The sequence below is a fragment of the Ornithodoros turicata genome, chromosome 4, assembly GCF_037126465.1.
Source record: "Ornithodoros turicata isolate Travis chromosome 4, ASM3712646v1, whole genome shotgun sequence".
NCBI lineage: Eukaryota > Metazoa > Arthropoda > Arachnida > Ixodida > Argasidae > Ornithodoros > Ornithodoros turicata.
Genome location: NC_088204.1, coordinates 50,248,446 through 50,268,096, shown reverse-complemented (window position 1 = coordinate 50,268,096; position 19,651 = coordinate 50,248,446). Strand labels below are relative to the sequence as shown.

Genomic DNA, 19,651 nt, shown 5'->3' with positions numbered 1-19,651 from the left:
ATTTCCGCTATAGCAAACACAATAATTTGCATTTCAGATGAGTTGTTTGCGACTTCTGCGTGTATTGCAAAGTTAACATAAAATGATGTAATTAAATTTGATTCTCGTTTTCGAATGAGTATTGTTTCTATCATTGAATAAATTTGACTTTCTCTCTTTGCTTCAGATATTCAATCGAATGATATTTGTGAGTTGAGAATAATGTATGCCTAATAGTTTTGTCTGATCTGAAATACATTAAATGCAACGTTTCTCGTTGAGTATTGTTTGCACCGATAATATTTTCTCGTTTGCTTAGAAAGTCTATTCTTAGATTTTTTTTTTTTTTTAAATAGAATTCTTATTGTGTTCTTTAGAATCGAATAATTCCAATGTCTATTTGCGATTAATGAAAATTTTCGCCTCTGTACACCAGTCCTAAGAATATTTCCTTTTTGGAGGAAAGAATTTGAAAAAGAGAGAGGATTTCCCCACCTCGCAGATTGACAACAGGCTCCCCGCTTTTTGGGCTGTATAGATGGAGAGAGTGACCCCACCAGTCTGCATAGAGGGAGAGAGTGACCCCACCATGTCTCGAGTCTGGTTGTAATTATTGTAAAGCTGTGGTGCTTGTTTTGGATACCTCTGTCAAGGTAAGTGCCTGAGTAGGATATTGTTAGCTCGCAAGGTTGATTTTATGATAGTTCAAAAGATATATTATTTCAAATTGTAATGTTTGCTATTATTTTCCTGTGTGTTGTTTACATGTTGGCAGATGCATCGTTCAAAGCCTTTCTCTGCTATTCATTCGTGCATGTTTATCGTTTTGATTGATTCTTTTTCAATTATTTTCCTGCATGTGTCTGTTGTTTACCATTGGTAGATGCACCGTTTAGAGTGTTTCTCTGCTATTCATTCGTGCATGTTTCTTGCTTTGTTAGATTGTTCTTCAACTATTTATCCTTTGTGTACCTCTTGTTTACGTGTTGGATTTTGACTCTCTATTATCTGTTTCAGTAATATTTTCCTGTCTGTTGTTTACACGTTGGCAGATGCGCCGTTTAGAGTGTTTCTTAGCGTTAGCTCTGTGCTGTATTAAATTATTCATCATGTGCCGTTCAAAGTGTTTCTCTGCCATTCATTTGTGCATGTTGATCGTTTTGATAGATTCTTTTTCATTTATTTTCCTGCATGTGTCTGTTGTTTATGTGATGTGTTTTGGTTCTCTATTAGCTGTTGATCGTTTTTCTCATTATTTCCATATGTCTATGCTGTTTACTTAATAAGAAATTGATTAATTGTGTAATGTTGGAATAATCTTCCCTATTGCGCTCGAAAATGTTCATAACTGTCAGGTGTACGCCTCCCGTCTTCAACAAATCAGGGCAGATATTATTAGAGCTGATTGTTGGCTAGGAGCGTGCTATGTGGTGAAGTTCATTTTTTAATATATTTTCTGTGTTGAATTCATAAAACAAAGTGTCTCTTAGAATGAAAATTGTATGGGGAAGTCACGAGGATGATTTTATGATATTTAAAATGATAGTCTCCTCCTCTGTTGTTTTGATTAACCAATGTATTGTTATAGATTTTATTTCCTCTTGTGTTCGTGTCCCATGGTCTTCCAGGTTCTCTGCTGTTCATCCGTGCATGTTGATCGTTTTGATAGATTCTTTTCCATTTATTTTCCTGCATGTGTCTGTTGTTTATGTGATCTGTTTTGGTTCTCTATTAGCTGTTGATCGTTTTTCTCATTATTTCCGTATGTCTATGCTGTTTACTTAATAAGAAATTGATTAATTGTGTAATGTTGGAATAATCTTCCCTATTGCGCTCGAAAATGTTCATAACTGTCAGGTGTACGCCTGCCGTCTTCAACAAATCAGGGCAGATATTATTAGAGCTGATTGTTGGCTAGGAGCGCGCTATGTGGTGAAGTTCATTTTTTAATGTATTTTCTGTGTTGGATTCATAAAACAAAGTAAGGTTTGTATGGTGAAGTCACGAGGATGATTTTATGATAGTTAAAAATGATAGTCTCCTCCTCTGTTGTTTTTGATTAACCAATGTATTGTTATAGATTTTATTTCCTCTTGTGTTCGTGTCCCATGGTCTTCCATGTTCTCTGCTGTTCACATACATATATCGGCAATTGTAATTAAAGCTCCAGTATGGTGGTCACGTATAATAATGTTAGACTTTTTATAATAAAACTTTTAATTTTGGTTGTAATCATATTGATTAAAAATATATTCTTTGATTAAATATGTCATAATGGAATACTAGCTGTTGCGCATGAAGTTACATATCAGAACATTGTAATTAAAACTCTGCTATGGTTGTCATGTTAGACTTTTTATAATAAAACTTTTAATTTGATAGTAATCGTATTGATTAAAAATATCTTCTTTTATTAAAAATGTGCTACTCCTTCTGCTTAATTGAAAACTTGCGTGATTATCACTAATAAAATACCCCTTCAATGCTATTGCATCAGATTTTTGACTGAGTTTTTCTCCTTCACACTGAGTCATAATATAATTCCTGACACTAATGACTTTAATAAATATATTTTCACTCGTACTTTTGTGTATAGCTATCCTTTGCATGTAAATCGCCTACTGCACACCTGCTGTAGCGGGAAAAAAATTGCGATTGAAGTCGACACAGATTGAAAAATGATGAAAGAAGTCGGCCCAGGCTGAAAAATGTGAGCAAGTAAGCGCTCACGCAGCCCTCTGGCCACGCTCCGCCCACCGCAGCAGCCCTCTACCCGAGCGTCGCCTGTCGCGCACGGGAAAAAGTCGCGAAAAAATTCGGCGCAGATTGAAAAATGAGGAAAGAAGTTGGCCCACTTTGATAAGAGATACCTCTTTAATGCCATTGAGTCATATCCATATGGAATCTGTGAAATTGGTAATGAGTAAGTATGTTCTTTATTATGTGTGTTGTGTTTCTTCTATTACAGGTTGTGAAGGTTTTTCGGTCGGGTTTTTCTCCTTCACCTGATTGGCATCACAATTCCCAGCACTGGCTTTACAATTGGCAACTTGATTGGCATTAATAAATATATTTTCACTTGTACTTTTTGTGTATGACCCTCCTTTGCATGTCTCTGCATGTAAACCGCTCACCTGTTGTATCTGAAAATATGTGAAGTCGGCCCATGTATGGCCAAAGAAGTCTGCCCAGGCTGAAAAATACGCTACGATGAGCGCACGCGCAGCCCTCCTCCGCCGATAAGCGCGCGGACAACCCTCCGCACTGGCGCCGCACGGGAAAAAGTCGCGAAAAAAGTCGGCGCAGGGGTCAATAAACGCGCCTCCCAGTGGGCCCGCCGTCAGCTCGACCAGACTGAATACTACTGGGTTAGTCACGTTCCAGCCACATATCTGTACGACAATTAGTTTTCTTCACGTTTTGCATTGAAGAACTGCTTTCCTGAAACAAACTAAATAAGAAGGTGTAACATATGTCACAGGCATTTTGTGCCAGTTATGCAGTAAAACTAGTATGCTTGAGGCGCCACATATTCTCCTGGTGATGATGTGAAGGAAGGAAGCTTCAATCTTTCGAAATGTAAATGAGTGCCGTAGTGTCTTGCATTGTAACAGCACCTATAGGCACTCTTTCCTGTGGGCTTTCGAGTGACAGATTCATACATATTAGAATCATTTGTAATGATGCTGATAACAACACCCTTAATTACATCAGAATTTTGTGACGGTAGTATGCCCATATTGCGTTCATTCTTCATTCACTGCTGTGCATTTAGGAGTGGAGTGTGAGTCAAGGCAGAGGTGAGCTAGTACGCAATGGGAGTACCTGTTCCTATCAGGTAATATACATGACATGTCGAAATGGAAGAACCATGGGCACTTAGCACGTATCTGTACTGGTGTAAGGAGAACGAAGTTGCAACATAATTGAAAGTACAGTGAAGTGAAGTGTATATTAGAAGTGACCATTGGTTTGGTTCATGCAGTATTACTACAATTTCTACTATTTTATACTTATTGCTCGAACTCAGCTATTTAGAACACATTGAAGACAGACACAACAGAACGAAATTACAGGCATTTGGGCATTCATGATAAATAGAGGCATGGTTGCAATGTGGATGTGAATGCAGATGTATAGAATAAATCTTGTGACCTGATTACACAGGGGCGTGTTTTTCTATTCTTAAGATTTGCGCCTTACAGCATATGAGACTACACAACAAGTGCACAGATCACACCAGTGTAAAGCTGGAGTGTCGTTGACATCCGTGTCGCCACCATGTCATGACATCAGTATCATGACAGCTGTCAACAATGCATAGCATGTGAGATTTACAAGGAAATCTTGCAAAAAATGAGCATGCCTGGGTTCTCAGATCACATGATCTGTCATACATCTGCAGTCACATCATAATGATACCCATGATTTAGCACAGACAATACAAATGTCAATCTGCCACGTGGTGACTGTCCTCAGCCTAGCTGCGTTTCAGACAGATCAATGTACTTGTGCGCCGCAGTACAAGGTGGAAAAACAGCACTACAAATAACAACAGGTCCCTGTGATCTACATATATTTCACAGTACTGGTAATTGTGTTACTGGTTCTCTTTGCACCGGCTCAGACACGCCCTACATGTCCTTCCATCACAGTTCCCTTTTTCATGATCTCTATTTGCTCGTTATGTGTAACAGATAGCATTTCCGATATTCAATCACTCTTCATGTCCAATGTACAGCAGTAATTTCAACTCTTCAGTGTTGGTACTTCCTGTGCAGTAAGAGTGTCAGCTAGTGGTTCTGCTTTTCATGCTAAACTGCCCAATGGAATTCCGCTCTGTTGCACTATCAATGCATTGGAGTTGTGTCTCCATGCACAATGTAGTAAATATTTCTTTTTTCCATAGCATGTGGCATGGGACAAACATCTGTACTTCACAACAAATACTTGATATCCTTAATAATAATAATCCTTATGGAAATGCGTAACAAGTTTTATTGATTTAATGCAAAGAAACAACTCAAAAGCATGAGGTACAGGCACTGCTGTGCCCATAACAGATAATTTGGAAGAAAAGAAACAAAGTGTTGGACATACACAGTGCTGCTCACACAATGAAGGGGAACACTGTGTGAATCATGGTCATGGGCTTGTATTGGCAGTAATCGCATCCCAGAAATATGTTGCTTTGATAAAGTCTGCAGCCAGGTTCCTTGTGTTTTGTCTCTTGCGGTGGCAGTCTACAAAGCCACATCTACTGTTAGCAGATGATAAATGTGAGCATAAAAGCAAGTAGCTGTCACCTTGAATATTTTCTATTATTACGGTACATCATCATTGCAGAAATGGTGGTTGTTGGCATATTTGCCCTCCCCTTCTGGTGTGGTGTGCTGGAAGTGGTAGCGCACACATTTTAGCTACACATGCACTTACATGTGCGTCCTTATAAAATTTTGAGACCTTCACTTCTCTGTGGATTTTCTCCTGAACCGGCAAGGTGAAACCTGCTCACAATTTTGCATGCAGCATCTGCACACACCTGACAGTGGTATCGACATCATGACTACATGGGCTGCTTGACACTCTAGTGTTGTGTTTATATGCCCCGTGAAGGCTCTTATTTGTCCATACAAATTCGTCGACACAAAACATTGCTCACAATATTTCCTTGTATGCCTCTGCGGGATATTTCTACCTGTACTTTTATCGAATAACCAAGTCTGATATCCTAAATACACGCTATTTTGTCAAAATTTCTCCCAGTCGACATATACAGCAGCACTCTGCATTGAAGCCGATAAGCATAGCCAGATCTCACCAGCACAAAATTGCGCCAACAAACATGCTCATAGTGATTTCCAAAAAACATTAGTGCTTTCATAATGACAGAACACAATAGTGCTTTCCTATAGGGCTTGCATCTTTCTGGGCAAGCAAATCAAGCTTCCAAGGGGATCTAGAGCTTCCTCCATATGGTGCCCTTTCCAGAGTCGGATCTGAAATATTGTACCTTGTTAATGCACTGGGACATCCAACATATAACTCCAGGTACCCTCTCAATGCTACTATTTTGGAATGTCACTCATAGCATTTCAAAGGCGAGCTACGTGCTTGATATTTGTGCCTCTACATGCTGGGTAACATGTACCATACTCCGCTGTATAGCTGTAACGCACATGGAGGTATAACTGCTCCATGGAACCTCCCCTCCCTCTTGTGACCTCCATTTAGTTTAGAAGACAAACACGATGGATGCATTTTTAACAGGAAACACTTAACAGTAATCTAGGAACACAAAGCTCGTTCACAAGTATCGGCGATCACTGAAGTGTGCAGCAAGTCGTTAAATGTATCAATCAGAACCAGTAACGGCAGCACAGTACGAACTATTGTTAGTGATGTATAACAGAGGCACTAGGGGCTGTATTAAAAGTACCACGCACAATCAGCGTCGTTTTTGTTGCTGGAAGTAACAGCTGTTTGTGCACGACTTCCTGTCAGCTTTGGATCGGAAAGTGACTTGTGTCTAGCTGCCAATGTTGACATCACTAAATTTGACGATATTGGTCCTAAATTAGGAGAGCGGATTTCAAAATTTCACTTCATACCGATCGTTAACTTTTAACTCACTGGCGGGTTTATTACTTCACTTACTTCGCTCACCTGTTCCTCACAACGTTCTTTTTGCTTAATTTGCGCAATTTCGACTTGAAAACTATTGAAAACTTGAAAACAGCGTCCAGCAAAAACTATTTTTGGGTTGTTTCTCGAAAGGCTCATTCACAGCTGCTCCGCGGTAGACCGGCTTTAAACTACCCCCATCCCTAGTTTAAATCAGTCCTATGCAAATACATGGGAGTTAGACCATCGCTAGGCCGCCGGGTTTACGTCGTGTGAACGGCGAACGAAATGAGACGTTGAGGGCAAATATTGATTGGAGTGCAACAACATTCGCCTTACAAACGCTTCTAGTAGCTTTATAAGTCAAAACTTACCTGTATTTCGCCGAAACATTTTCCGTCGAAGCGTAGATTAGGCCTATGTGTTGTGCACACAAACTCCATGGAGGCCGCCATGGGCCTCACGGTAGCCGGGTTAGACCAGCGGGGTGGTTGTTCGTGATTGGCGGACGAAGTACTCACGTGATCAACTTAAACCAGACGTCACTAAACCAGTGGCTAAGTGGGACTGGTGAATACGGGCAAAGGTGTTTAATGTGCCGAGCCCAGCGCAAGTCCGAGTCGATTACCACGCCAAGGAAGCGGTGAAAGCGTACTGGTTCTAGCTTCTTTAAACCAAGCCAAAGTGGGAAATTGGCCATAGCTTTACGCGTGAAAGGGAGCTCGACACACTTTTCGGGTGAAAGGTCCATCCCGAGGTGCGTCAGGTACAGTGGCGTATCTAGGGTGTGGCAGGTGTGGACAGGTGCCATGGGCGCCAGGTGAACAGGGGCGCCATTATGTGGTCGGGTGTGAATGTGCCAGGTCGGGCGCTCAACCTGGCACATTCATAAATGATCTAAAGCACCCGCCATTAGGGAGGTTGTAGTGTGAAACCTAGTGCGGACCACACGAAAACGCATCCCCAAGGACATCATGTTAACCATGTTGCCATGGGCGCAGGTAGCTCTAGATACGCCACTGGTCAGGTACGTATGGATATTGTTTAAAGGGACGGTCTCGTACACCCTGGCCTATCCACAAAGCGTACCATTCGATTCCTCATATCTGAAAACGTAATACTGTGAATTCGCTCGTCCAGAATCGCCACGGTTATTAAATAAACGAATTAAGTTGATAAGAACAGCGCCAGCACATTGCGATTTCTGTTGGCAACAGCGATATCCGCTACGATGGCAGACCGCTTATTGGATGAACAAATCGTCTGCTCTCGCGCCTTCTTGCAGCGGTGAGAGCAGACGATTTCGAAAAGGTGCTCGAGGATCACGGCGACGGCAATAAACTTGCTGCATGTAGTCTGGTCAAACGAAAGACGCGTATTGTAAAATGTGGCCGAACAACAATGTCAATACGTCTCGCATCTTCATTTCGAGCGGCAGTTTACGTGGATGACTCCACCTAATAAAGGCAGTTGACGCTTATTTACTAACTTGTCTCGTATCGTTCGGTATTTTGAGCACTTCTAGTTCGTCTTACCTGCGAAAAGAATATTCCGTACGGAAGTGGTGAAAACGTAACCCGGGTGTATAACAACTCTTGTCGACGACAATGTGACGAAAGTGGATATAGAAAAGCACCTGTTGGGAGTCACACACTCGAAACATCTTCAACAAAAGGTCTGATTGTCACACGCGCGTGCGTGTACTCCGCACGTTTCGTTCACGATGCATATGAGGTAAAGAGACGTTCTGCGGGCACGATATGTATGGGACGGCGCCGGACGCAGCTCGAACTAAAAGATGTCGGCCGTCACGCAGTCAACTGTTAGCGGCAACGGTGTCCAAAGAACTGGATACGCGCAGTATTGAAATGTAGGTATTACTTTGTTGATAATAGCCAAAAGTGATGTGTACAGAAATTGTCGGCACCGCACGCAACGGCAGTCCCGCGTACCTCGGAAGGAAGTGCTTGATCCAGCAGGCTACATCAGTTTGTTTTGCATATAGCCTCTCTAAGGTATTATCCCTACCGGAGCAGTATATCGCCAAACTATGCTCAATAATGTTGTCTTGTGCCCCTTCAGTAGCTGACACTAACTGATGAGAGTGGCACTCCTTCCTGTGCCAGAATCAACACCTATTAATGGGTCACAAATATAACAACTCCAATTCGCAGGTTTCACAGCTCTATTTAATTTTTCCCTGCACATTGCTGATGTGAGAAAAGTATTGCATAATATAAATATGTAAGTTATATCCACAAATCAGTGTTGTGATTATATGATGTTCAAGCAACAAAAGACAAGACAACCTTGTTGACAGGACAGGACGACAGGTTGCTCAGAGCGTGCTGCTTGAACATAATTATGACTACCCGATACCAACAACCCAATTTTAACACAATTGGTCAGTCCTGTGGACGTACATTACAATAAGGGACAATAAAAGATGACTACATAAACACTCAACTTCCGCAAACTTTATATTCAACGTGCTGGACATGTTAGTCTGCAACCCCTGATATCGAATCAAAATGTGAGCCAGTAAGGGCAACAATAAGCCAGACGACATGTAAACGTGTTGCAAACCGCTGTTCCATCTTCCAAATTTGTCATAGATGTCTAGGTATTTTTGATATTTTTGAAAGTTTTTAAACATTTCCAAATCTTTTATATTCAACGTGCTGGACATCTTAGTGTGCAACCCCTGACACAATCAAAATCTGAGCCAGTATGGGCTCACGAACACACCGGTGTAACATGAGCAACAATAAGCCAGACGACATGTAAACATCTTGCAAACCGCTGTTCCATCTTACAAATTTGTCATGTACGTCCAGGTATTTTTGATATTTTTGAAAGTATTTAAACATTTCCAGATCTTTTATATTCAACGTGCTGGACATCTTAGTCTGCAACCCCTGATATCGAATCAAAATGTGAGCCAGTATGGGCTCATGAACACACCGGTGTAACATTAGCAAAAATAAGACTGACGACATGTCGACAAGTTGCAAACCACTGTTCCATGTTACAAATTTGTCATGCACGTCTCGGTATTTTTCATATTTTTTAAACATTTACACATCTTTCATATTCAACGTGCTAGACATCTTAGTGTGCAACCCCTGACACAATCAAAATCTGAGCCAGTATGGGCTCACGAACACACCAGTGTAACATGAGCAACAATAAGCCAGACGACATGTAAACATCTTGCAAACCGCTGTTCCATCTTACAAATTTGTCATGTACGTCCAGGTATTTTTGATATTTTTGAACGTTTTTAAACATTTCCAAATCTTTTATATTCAACGTGCTAGACATCTTAGTGTGCAACCCCTGACACAATCAAAATCTGAGCCAGTATGGGCTCACGAACACACCAGTGTAACATGAGCAACAATAAGCCAGACGACATGTAAACATGTTGCAAACCGCTGTTCCATCTTACAAATTTGTGATGGACATCTAGGTATTTTTGATATTTTTGAAAGTTTTGAAACATTTCCAAATCTTTTATATTCAACGTGCTGGACATCTTAGTGTGCAACCCCTGATATCGAATCAAAATGTGAGCCAGTATGGGCTCATGAGCACACCGGTGTAACATTAGCAAAAATAAGACTGACGACATGTCGACAAGTTGCAAACCGCTGTTCCATGTTACAAATTTGTCATGCACGTCTAGGTATTTTTCATATTTTTTAAACATTTACACATCTTTCATATTCAACGTGCTGGGCATCTTAGTGTGCAACCCCTGACACAATCAAAGTCTGAGCCAGTATGGGTTCACGAACACACCGGTGTAACATGAGCAACAATAAGCCAGAGGACATGTAAACATGTTGCAAACCGCTTTCCATCTTACAAATTTGTCATGTACATCCAGGTATTTTTGATATTTTTGAACGTTTTTAAACATTTCCAAATCTTTTATATTCAACGTGCTAGACATCTTAGTGTGCAACCCCTGACACAATCAAAATCTGAGCCAGTATGGGCTCACGAACACACCAGTGTAACATGAGCAACAATAAGCCAGACGACATGTAAACATGTTGCAAACCGCTGTTCCATCTTACAAATTTGTGATGGACATCTAGGTATTTTTGATATTTTTGAAAGTTTTGAAACATTTCCAAATCTTTTATATTCAACGTGCTGGACATCTTAGTGTGCAACCCCTGATATCGAATCAAAATGTGAGCCAGTATGGGCTCATGAGCACACCGGTGTAACATTAGCAAAAATAAGACTGACGACATGTCGACAAGTTGCAAACCGCTGTTCCATGTTACAAATTTGTCATGCACGTCTAGGTATTTTTCATATTTTTTAAACATTTACACATCTTTCATATTCAACGTGCTGGGCATCTTAGTGTGCAACCCCTGACACAATCAAAGTCTGAGCCAGTATGGGTTCACGAACACACCGGTGTAACATGAGCAACAATAAGCCAGAGGACATGTAAACATGTTGCAAACCGCTGTTCCATCTTACAAATTTGTCATGTACGTCCAGTTATTTTTGATATTTTTGAAAGTTTTTAAACATTTCCAAATCTTTTATATTCAACGTGCTGGACATCTTAGTGTGCAACCCTGACACAATCAAAATCTGAGCCAGTATGGGCTCACGAACACACCGGTGTAACATGAGCAACAATAAGCCAGACGACATGTAAACATGTTGCAAACCGCTGTTCCATCTTACAAATTTGTGATGGACATCCAGGTATTTTTGATATTTTTGAAAGTTTTTAAACATTTCCAAATCTTTTATATTCAACGTGCTGGACATCTTAGTGTGCAACCCCTGACACAATCAAAATCTGAGCCATGGGCTCATGAACACACCGCCATAACATTAGCAAAAATACGGCTGATCCATCTTGCACATTCGTAATGCACGTCTAGGTATTTTTGATATGAAATACTATAATCATCCATGATGATAAGAGCTTATTCGATGCAGAAGCATGGTCTTTGATGCAGATATGTTGGATGGTCCTGAAAAGGGCTTTTTTTTTTCATAGGCCAGGGGTAATTGAAGACGTTGAAGTAGATCAGCTTATCTGTCATATCTGTTATTTTGTCATTTGCTCCAGGTGTAATGACATGAATGGAAAGCCTTCACTTATCACGTTGACAAGCTTCTGCCGCTTGCGGGAATGGATAGAGAGAGCAGCTTTCTTCAGCAGTCTATCCAAGTTCTGATACATACATGACCAACTCTGAAATTTTGCATAACGTACCATGAAACACACATTTTTATATGCAAATAAAAAGCTGCGCAACAAAAACAAACCTTACAACACCTTTCAGGAGAATACAACACCATGTATACGTGACTGATCGAAACAGGTTCCGGATTGTGCGCACAACACACATGCTGGTATTGGCGGGCAGTGTCTACACACACACCTGCAATGTTTGGACAATTTAGAATGGTGTCACGATCAAGCGGAACATATATACGCAAAAAAGTGAGCTTTTATGGATGAGTCTTACCCGCGTCAATCGATTCCCGATCATCCACTACTTTCACTGGCTAACCACTTTGATGTTGCAAAGGGTCAGTAGCTAAAGGTTCATCGACGTCCCCGGTTCTTCAATCGATCGGCGCCGATGAGCTCATCTTCACCGCTTAGTGACAGGGACCCGTCCCTATCGCTAAATTTGCTATCAGACATTACGACGTCGCGCGTGACAACTTTCAAGCGCAAAGCACATACGCCTCCGACTGTATTGTGCATTCCGCTTCGGTCGCCCAATGGGCGAGCTGCCACCATAAATACCATAACTACGTCACATTTGACGTTGCATGAGAGGGAGTTGAATCCAGCTGCGACTTCCGTCGTCTGCTGTCACGGCATATTCCTTCAAATTTCTCGAAAACCACTTCGTTGTTCTGGTTGAAACTTCGCGACTGTATTTCTGTAGCACTCTTGAATATAATTTCAGCTAAGTTTCGGAATCGCCCGATCTGTACGAGACCGTCCCTTTAAAGCGAGCTGCAGGCGGCGCTGGAGAGCCGGGCGTGATTTTCCTACTGTCCAAAGCATGCATGGTGGTTCAGAACAACTATGTTAATCCTCAGAAACAAGTTAAAAGTCGCAGAACAACCCCATCCACAATCACAAATCTGAAGTCGTTGGCCATCGGCGCGCGCGGTCGCATTACAGCTCCGACCAAGAATATATTACGCGCGCTTCCATTACACTCCCCGTTGCACACTGATCATGCTTCGAAATGATGTGTCGCTGACGACGTACATGGAGAAGGAGAACGTGTTTATTTAAAAACCGCATTAAATACTCGCGGAAAGAAAACACGTGACTTAGCTTCCACGTATCCGATTGTGCGCCACATTATGGGAGACCCCACAGTCAATGCTCGGACTACATTCTCCGCTCACGGAGGTATATGGTATATGCCTGAGTGTCCCCATTTCGAGAGCAAAGGGGATTACTCAAACTAAAGTGCTTCTGCAAGTTACAATTACCATGACAACGACGACGCACCCGCAGGCCGACGTCATAGGTGACGTATGCATGAGAGAGGCGCAGCTTTCGTCGTCGGCTCTTACGGCACGTTTCGACAAATTCCTCGAAAACAACTTGGTTATTCCGAATGAAACTTTGATGGTTGTATGTGTACAGTACTCGTGAAACTAGTTTTGGTTAAGTTTCGGAATCGCCCCGGCTGTACGAGACCGTCCCTTTAAGGTGTACTATGGCAAAAACTACTGCATTGACGGCTTTGAAAACCAGCAGGATTGTAGAATGGGTCCTCGTGAACGGCCACAAGGTTTTCAAGAATTCCAGCTGTTATGAAAAGTATATTAAAAAAAAACGCAATATCGTAAGAAAAAGCGCCGATAGCCGGGGCGTTTTAGGTCACTAAAAGTCGAAATTTCCCAAAAATTCTTCAACGCATTTTCCGAACCCAGTCGTCTGTTTCAGCACCATAATTATGCGTGTAACGCGAGCGATGCACCCGCCCGATTACTTCAAGCATACTATGGTTTTGGTGCTTACCGAAAACTTTGGCCCCGTGTAAAATGACAGGGGCTCAATATTTCCCAGTAAAACTTTGGGAAATGTCTATTAATGCCATAGGGTATCCACGATAATTTTTTGGTCCAGAAATGCGGGGGTCGAGCAGGACCTTTGGATCATTTGGCGTGGAATGACCCTGCGGCTAAGTGTATCGTGGCCATACTGAGCCTGAAGTATTCTGTGAATTTCAGATGACTTTACGCCTTCATTCACGAGAAACTTCATGACAATTCGCTGTTCGATGTGCGCGCTCACCTGGCTGTCGGCCATCTTGTCCAGCACGTGTCTTGTGTTTTGCACAAACTTTGGACCCCCACGTGGTGAACGCGGAGGCCTGTCGCGTGTGAAAATAACGAAAAAGAAGTAGCGCGAGCCATTTATACACTAAGGAGACAAAGTCCCGGTTTGACTTGAACACCCTCGTACATCTTTGCTCATTTTTGTTCGATCTACTTACATTACGTGATTTAAAACTTCATACCGGCAGTCGTCTGCTACGAAGAAGCGGTAGTACAGCTCTCCTGGCCAATCACTTCTGCCAGCAACCATTTCTGCAATTATGAGCCTTCCCAACATGCGTCTCTTCATGCAGATGGCGTTGATAAAAGTGGGTGCAAAATCCGTCGTTTTGGTTTGTCACCAGTGATATCCGTGTCAATCCAAATCAATCGAGTTTCTCCAAAATGGTGGCACCCAGTAAATAAGGGTGTGGTATAAGTACTGGATGGATGTAGTAATAGACAACTGTATTTCGACCTGTGATTGGCTAGGTACCTCAAAAAGTGGGTGGAGCTTCCGGTATAGGAAGGTCCCATTAATGGCCAGACTCCCTTTGGCATACACGGCACTGGTCTGGAGCAGTGCCGTGTATGCCAAAGGGTCGTCCTTCTTGCTATTTTCTTGGTATCACGGTCTTAACTAGGCCAAACGTTAGCGACGAAACATCCCATTTTCGCGTAAATAATGATGATGGAGCGAAAGATGAAGCTGATTTTGCAGATGCGTACATGAGGATGCAGCAGTAGCCGCAATGAAGACGACGACACCTGGTACTAGGTGCTCGCGCAGAATAAATCGTGCAGTTGCAGTTGCCCATCGACTGCAATCAGAACGGACACCAGCCTCTCTGTCTCTCCAAAGTGGTGACCCGGACGTGAATTGCGATTCCGCCTGCCGGAACCATATATCTGGCCGCGAACGAATGAAAGGCGGCGGACGGATGGCGAAGTGGCCCACTGTGGCGGTGCTGGGCGTCCCGTCCATTTCGTTATTGTCGAGACGTTCGGGTCACCACTTTGGAGAGACAGAGAGACTGGTGTCCGACAACGAGTGGAAACCCATTGCCTTTTTCTCCACGAAGTTCTCATACACAGAAGAGAAATACAGCACATTTGGCCGTGAACTCCTCGCAGCATTTACAGCCATCAGGCACTTCCGATATTATCTCGAAGATAAAACATTCATCCTTTTCACAGACCATAAGCCTTTGGTCCGCGCCTGTCGTTCAGCCAGCCCCTGCCACTCCCCCAGGGAGGTCCGGCACCTCGCTTATTTGGCGGAGTTCAATGCCGAGCTCGAGCATGTCAAAGGTGCCGACAACGTGGCTGCCGACGCCCTCAGCCGAATTTCCACTTTGGAGCACGTCCTAATTAACCTCGCAGACATTGCACGCCACCAGCAATCCGATCCCGAGCTGCAGCACGTCCTGTCCAGCCACTCTTCTCTAAAACTGCAGCAAATCAGGTTCCCCGGAGTACAGCACCCCGTCTATTGCGACACATCCACAGGCTTGAATCGGCCTTTTGTTCCCAGCGGATTCCGACGATCAATCTTTTTGGCACTCCATCAACCCGCCCACCCCGGAATCAAGGCCACGCAGCGTCTCATTGCAGCGCGTTATGTTTGGCCGTCCATGAATACCGATACTCGCAAATGGACAAGATCTTACCTCCCCTGCCAGCGCGCCAAAGTACACAGACATACCACCTCTCCGCTGTCAACGTTCCCCCTACCAAGCTCACGCTTCAGTCAAGTTCACATCGACATCGTCGGTCCTTTGCCTCCTTCATGCAACCACCGGTTCATCCTAACCTGTATTGATCAATACAGCAGATGGCCCGAAGCCGTTCCAATACCGGATTCTACACTCTAAAGTACGTAACCCATAAATAGAAGTAAAAAACTTGCAAACTTTTTACCTCTATTTCTAGAGGTAACTATGTTACCTATACTCTGAATAACCATTGTACACAGGTTAGAGCATAACCTGTAGTCACTTTCCACGTTGCTGCCCATGTAACTCTTACACAGAGGTTAAAGTATAACATATACCCACCCACTGCGTTGCTAGGTTTGTAACCTTTATCTTAGTTATTCAGTGAAGCCATCTATACAGGAAGGCGGGGTGAGGCGTCCCTGAAAACATTGCACGAACTCCTAATAAAAGAAGCACACCACAGAGAAATGTGTCCTAACAGTATTGGGTAATCATAACTATGCGCTCGCGGATGCCGATTTGCCTGTACCTGAAGCAGAGTAAGCTCGACACGGGCATCTTTTTGGAAAAATAAAAAAAATCACAATACTAAAAAAATTGTGGAGCTCAGTTGCAAAAAAAAAACAAAAAAAATGAGTAAGAATGGAACCACTGAAAACAAATTAAACGCATGTCACGAGTTTCCAAAAACCTCACGGAACTAAATATCGTTCACTGCATGCCGCTATGTAAAGTATTTCATTAACTAAAAGGTTGTGACACGTTCTCAAGGACACCTTGCCCAGCCTTGCCCAATAAACCGCAGGAAATGCTAAACGAAAATATGAAGCTTTTCTTTGCAAACACAGCGTTACTTTATTATCAACGGTTCATACTACATAGTATTCTACGCAAAATACTCGAAAAATATACTGTAAAATTCTTTATCATCTTCATATGACACATGGAAAGACCATTCAAAGAATGAATTGTAACATATTAAATAGGAGTAATATTAAAAGTTCAAGATGCAATACACTTTGCACTGAAAGTCAAAATCGAGTTCACAAGTCTCTTCTTCAGTGGAGCAAAATATCTCCGAAGGATCATGCAGCGAAAAGGCATATATGAAATATGAGTATTACTAAAATGCAGAACACCTTGCACTGAATGTACATATAACGGAACTGAGTTGACAAGTCACTTTTTGACTTTAGCAAAATAGATAATTCGTAGTCATCTTCACATGACGTGTAGAAAAATTATCTAAATGAAAGTTTAATGAGATAAAGAACCCCAACGCATTTTGCACTTAAGGCACGTTACAAAAAATCAGGGGTTCCTCATAATGCAACTTCCGAACCTGATGTGATTTTACCAAATTGGTGTCAATCTGCACACCCATTTCCTGAAACAGTTCTTCTATGCTGCTTACAACGCAATCGACAACCACCTTGGAGCACATGTGGTGGCCCTCTGGGTTATGGCTTAAATAGCCTTTTTTTTTTTTTTTCAGATTATTCTTCGAACTTTGATCTGTTCTTTCCATCTGCTCAAGTAGCTCACCTATACATTGTGTTGGCTGGCTCATCCTGTCACGTTATGTCATCCTGTACTCGTGTGCTTAACTAAATACAAAAATTCAAATGATGTATGTATCTTTAGATGGTTTCAAACGTTGTTCCACAAGTATCACAAGAAGGGAGAAAGCCACACCCAACACACTGAACAACGTGGTCACAAAAGCACTGGAAATACCTAGTCGACAATCTACAATGTTGGCAAATATAGGTTCGTACATGGCTGGCTGGCTGGGTTTGCGGAGAGTTGTGGGAAGGACCTGGTTTGCTGCTATCTCTCTGAGCCTCTGCAGAGTTATAGACTGGGATTGGGCTGCTGCTGTATTTCTGCTGGACTGTTCGTATGTACTTCTGTGGCACAAGATACCTAAATATAAACCGCAACGTCAAAAGGGGGCGCGCTGATTATTTCATTTTTACACGTATCCCCACAGTTTACGAGTGCAGGAACCATTACCCACACTATTCACTTACCCTCTGCCACAATACTGCCAGGTAACTCATGGCTGTGTCCATCAAATTTGGAACCAGTGGAGCTGCGCTATGGGTTACCTGCGAAGAACAATCTTTTTTACTGCAATATTCTGCACAAATTGCAAGGCCATAATATATCGGGTGCTTTTAGTCCTACCACTTTCTGTGCTATTGCGCCGAATGCAATTGTAACGTTAAAAATGCTTTGCTCATGACGTCTCAAGTTCAAAACAACCTGCGAAGAGCCAAATGATAACGGTTACACAAGTCTGACGTGGAAACGCGCAGCTTGCTTATCCTCCTTTTCGGGATTCTATCATGTAGTCACAGGCAACCAAGTGATGATAACCGACATTTCAGTGCAATGCATGCATTTCAGTGCATAAGCGACCGTTAAAATAAAAGCGAATGCATCAAGAAGTTTCACGCAACGCAATCAATTGCTCAACGCATGCCTAAAGCGCAATCAATTGCTCAACGCATGCCTAAAGCGCGTTCCTCGTGTTACTAACCTGTTTCACTCATTGCTGCATGCTTGGCTCGTGCATGGTGACAATAACAGCATGCTACTTCCAGTGCATGTCCATTTTCACCAGTTTCTCTAATAAATGCATCACGATCACAGCCGGCGTCCGTGCAACGTCCCTGTGTGAAACCTCGAATGTCTGTGTGCGTCCGTCACATCATATATCCACCTGCGAGCTTCGCCCATGCAACATTGCACTAACATGAGAGTGAACTACGCAGGAATGTAATAGCAAATGCAGAAGGTTACTTACTATGTGACTTTGAATTCCGTTGTTTCCAATGCAACGGATGTCGAAGCGGCGAGGTACCACACAGCAAGCGAAACGCTCCTCACGCTTTTTCCTGATACACGCTGTTGCAGTGTTGCCAAATGCCATTCGCAGGAAGTCGCTAGTGGCGTCCCGAAAAGTCGCTAAAAGTCGCTAAAATCGAAACTGAAAGTCGCTAAAAAAGTCGCTGCCGATACTGTGCCCTTTTTGTTCGTTGCACGTTGTGAAACAATGTGGTGGCAGATCAACCAGGATGTGTCAGCGAATGAGCGTGCTAGATGGCCAAGAGAGGACATGAAAAAATGTGTTTGAGTGGATAAGAATGAGAGAAGGTAAAGGAAATTCGGAACCTTGAATATCTTATGCAGAACGTTTTCTGGTTTTGTCATCGGAGGCACCGAACGTGGTCTTGAAAAAGGTTCCGATGCCTTCTCGTCCTTTTGCGACCTTCTATGCCTTTTTATGTCTGACAACCTCGCAAAAAGTTCACACTTGCAAAAGATGCACAGGGCCCTTTTGTCACAGTCTTTGACTGGACGACTGGACAAAGCTATCCCTTGAATACTGGCAGCATCACCAAGCTCTTGCGATACTTCTGGTCTTACTTAGGGGGCATTTTGGAAAGCACTTTCGTCTAGTCCACGCTGCTCGTCAGAAAAGGGGCAAACTGGCAACAGCTCAAAGAAACTAGCACTGCGAAGAGCAGCAACGAAACTGCATTACGCTGAGCCGCTGGAACTCTCCGTGTCATGGGATTGGCCCTAGAGCAGTTACGGCCGGCAAAAGGTGGCGCGATTTCATATTCTTCTTCGACAGAGCTTGTCGTCCACCGAAATGTGTCAGGAAAATCACGATTCTTCCTGATTTGATGAAGGAATATTCGTGTCGCTAAAAAGTCGCTGAACATAGAAAGAAACCAAATCAGAAAGTCACCAAAAAATCCGCTAATCCCAAATACAAAATTTTGTCGCTAGACAGACTCCGAAATCCGCTAATTTTAGCGACTTTTCCCCAGATTTGGCAACACTGCGCTGTTGCCAACTGCCACTTGACGTGCAACCAAGGTATATCTAAACTGGTAGCGAAAACTAGCGAAAATACCAAATCAGACCCATCGGCAAGGCCACCAGCAAGAGGCGCGAGCGATCCTGGGTGT

General features: G+C 42.8%; 1 long non-coding RNA gene across 2 annotated transcripts; it reads right to left on the bottom strand.

Moving 5' to 3' along the window:
• Nucleotides 1-17,062: 17,062 nt before the first annotated feature.
• On the bottom strand, nucleotides 17,063-18,555 carry LOC135393153 (uncharacterized). Of its 2 annotated transcripts, XR_010422489.1 has the most exons (4): nucleotides 18,478-18,555; nucleotides 18,211-18,400; nucleotides 17,699-17,776; nucleotides 17,063-17,591 (listed from the first exon to the last, which is right to left on the bottom strand). It is a non-coding gene; the product is annotated as an uncharacterized LOC135393153 (long non-coding RNA). The 2 variants fall into 2 exon arrangements; XR_010422490.1 differs by lacking the exons at nucleotides 18,211-18,400; nucleotides 18,478-18,555 and adding an exon at nucleotides 17,856-18,053.
• Nucleotides 18,556-19,651: the final 1,096 nt, after the last annotated feature.